This window comes from Cryptomeria japonica, unplaced genomic scaffold, assembly GCF_030272615.1.
Source record: "Cryptomeria japonica unplaced genomic scaffold, Sugi_1.0 HiC_scaffold_208, whole genome shotgun sequence".
Lineage (NCBI taxonomy): Eukaryota > Viridiplantae > Streptophyta > Pinopsida > Cupressales > Cupressaceae > Cryptomeria > Cryptomeria japonica.
In genome coordinates, this window is record NW_026729030.1 from 122,207 (window position 1) to 124,988 (window position 2,782).

The following is a 2,782-nucleotide window of genomic DNA, read 5'->3' on the forward strand; positions in this document are numbered from 1 at the left end:
TTCCTTCATTTTAAATTTTTTTTTTTTACAATCTCTCAAGTGGGAAATTCTATAATCTCAACTTTTTTTGCCTTTTCAGGAAACTTTTGAATGGAGCGCATCATTGGTGCGCTCCGAAGTGTGCTCCAAAGCTCTCTCCAGCTGCGTGCACCTGCCCCGGCCGCGCACCCGGCCCCGCCCAGCTTCGCTCACCTGTCCCGGGCGTCTGGTGCGGAACCTTAGAGTAAGAAACATCACCGTGCACCTTGGCCAACGTGCGCGACTCGACCGAGCGCGCACTGGCCGAGGTGCACACCGATTTCACCTGGGTGCGCGCGCAGCACCTCGGGCGCACCGGGGTGCGCGCACAACGCCCGGGTTGCACCGTGGCCTGTGTGCTCGGGGCGCCTCGGGTGCGCGCTCGGTGTCGCCCCCGCGCGCGCGGTAGTGCGGGCAGCGCACCCCGGCCCGGCCCGGCCCCGACGAGAACGCAAACGGGCAAAAGGTTTATTCAAATAGCATTGCGACGCCCGGCGAAAAACTAAAAAAGGGTGCAACACCGGGACTTCCCGGGAGGTCACCCATCCCAGTACTACTCCGGCCCAAGCGCGCTTAACTGCGGAGTTCTGATGGGATCCGGTGCACTAACGCTGGTATGATCGCACCCGTTATGAGCTTGTCGCAGTGTGTACTTAGCAAACCGCGACCCACGTGCGAATCCACCCCGGCCACCCACCCCCGTCGAGGTGCACACCCTCCCTCGCGAAGTGCGCCCCGTTCGCCAAGTGTGAGCCCTGCCCGGGTGCGCGCACCTTGCTAGGGCGTCGGGTGTGCACCCGGCCCGGCCTACGTGCGTGCACCTGGAGGGGGCGTCGTGTGCGTGCAGTGTCCCGTCTGCAACGCGGTGCCCACACACCACCTCGGGCGCAACGACCTGCGCTCACATGTGGGCCGAGTGCACCTTGGTGCATGTTCGGGGCGCCTCGGGTGCACGCTCAATCTTGCCCCGGTGCACCAAGGCGCTCGGTTTGCCCCGGGTGCGCACTTGGTGCAAGGTGGGCACCCAAAATAGGGATCAAGCACCAAAACACAAGTTTCGGGATGCAAAATGGGACCCAAGGACCACAAATGCGTTCCAAGACCCATGATGGGTCCACGAGAACAAAAATGTGTTCCGAGACTTAATAAACAAATATTGGGTTTTAGGAGAAGAAACATGCTCTGATGCCCAAAACGAGAATCGACCCCGAAAAGGCCACAGGCCAAAAGTGGGATGCGAGACAAAAAAAAATGGGACCCGAGGACCAAAATTGGGTTCCCAGGTCGAAGACAGGGCAACCGGACAAGAAACGACCTCTAAGGCTCGAAATGAGTCCCGACGACTAAAACTTGACAAGAAGCACCCATCAGGCACCCAACTCGACACCCATGGGATGCCGACCCACCCGGGCTTCCACCTAGCACACCTTGGCACCCACCCACCCTCGCACCCAACCTCGCACCCAACTTAGCACCTTTGAACCCACATTGGCACTCACCCTGACCCTGGCACCTTGGAACCCACATTGGCACTCACCTTGACCCTGGCACCCACCTTTGCACTCACCTTGGGACCCACCCTGGCTCCCACCTCGGCACCCACCCAGACACCCACCTTGGTTCCTTGGCACCCACCTTGGATCCTTGGCACCCACCCCGACACCCACCTTGGCACGCAACTTGGCTACTTGCCACCCACCTTGGCTCCTTGACGCCCACCCCGACAACCACCCCGTGACCTACCCTGGCTAGGGTTGGTGCACACCCACCCTGGTGCCCACCTTGGCACCCACCCTATGACCCACCTTGGCACGCACCTTAGTACCCACCCCGTTACCCACCCTAGGACCCACCCCGTGACCCACCTTGGCCAGGGTGGGTGCCTTGGTGCGCACAACTTGCCTGGGCTGCACACCAGGGCGGGCTCAAGATGGCACCCGCGTTCCGTTTTTTTCACTATCTTTCAAAACGGAAATTTTAAAATCTCATTTTTTTCTTTTTTTTGCCTTTTCTGGAAATTAGTGAAGGCAGCGCATCAAAGGTGCGCAATGCTGGTGCGAACCCGGGAGCGCTCCGATGTGTGCTCCAAGGTGCGGCGTGCACGAAGTTCGAGCCCGGTTTGCCCCGGGTGCGCACCTCGCGTGCACCTTCGCCGGGGTGAGCACCTTGGCTGGGTTGCGCGCCCTGGTGCGTACCAAGGAGCGCTCTGAAGTGTGCTCCAAGGTGCGGCGTGCACGAAGTCGGAGCCCGGTTTGCCCCGGGTGTGCACCTCGGGTGCGCACCTCGCGTGCACCTTCGCTGCGGTGGGCACCTTGGCTGGGTTGCGCGCCTTGGTGGGCACCATGCAGTGCACGAAGTCGGAGCCCGGTTTGCCCCGGGCGCGCACCTCCGCCAGGGTGGGCACCTTGGTGCGCACAACTTGCCTGGGCTGCGCACCAGGAAGGGCTCAAGATGGCACCCGCGTTCCGTTTTTTTCACTATCTTTCAGAACGGAAATTTTAAAATATCGTTTTTTTTTGCCTTTTCTGGAAATTAGTGAAGGCAGCGCATCAAAGGTGCGCAACGCTGGTGCGAACCTGGGAGCGCTCCGATGTGTGCTCCAAGGTGCGGCGTGCACGAAGTCGGAGCCCGGTTTGCCCCGGGTGCGCCCTGGTGGGCACCATGGTGCGCACCAAGGAGCGCTCCGAAGTGTGCTCCAAGGTGCGGCCTGCACGAAGTCGGAGCCCGGTTTGCCCCGGGTGTGCACCTCGGGTGGGCACCTTGG

At 61.0% G+C, this 2,782-nt stretch overlaps 1 non-coding gene across 1 annotated transcript; it reads right to left on the reverse strand.

Annotated features, from left to right (window-relative positions):
* Nucleotides 1-527: 527 nt before the first annotated feature.
* On the reverse strand, nt 528-646 carry LOC131868532 (5S ribosomal RNA). The gene has a single exon (XR_009366982.1). It is a non-coding gene; the product is annotated as a 5S ribosomal RNA (ribosomal RNA).
* Nucleotides 647-2,782: the final 2,136 nt, after the last annotated feature.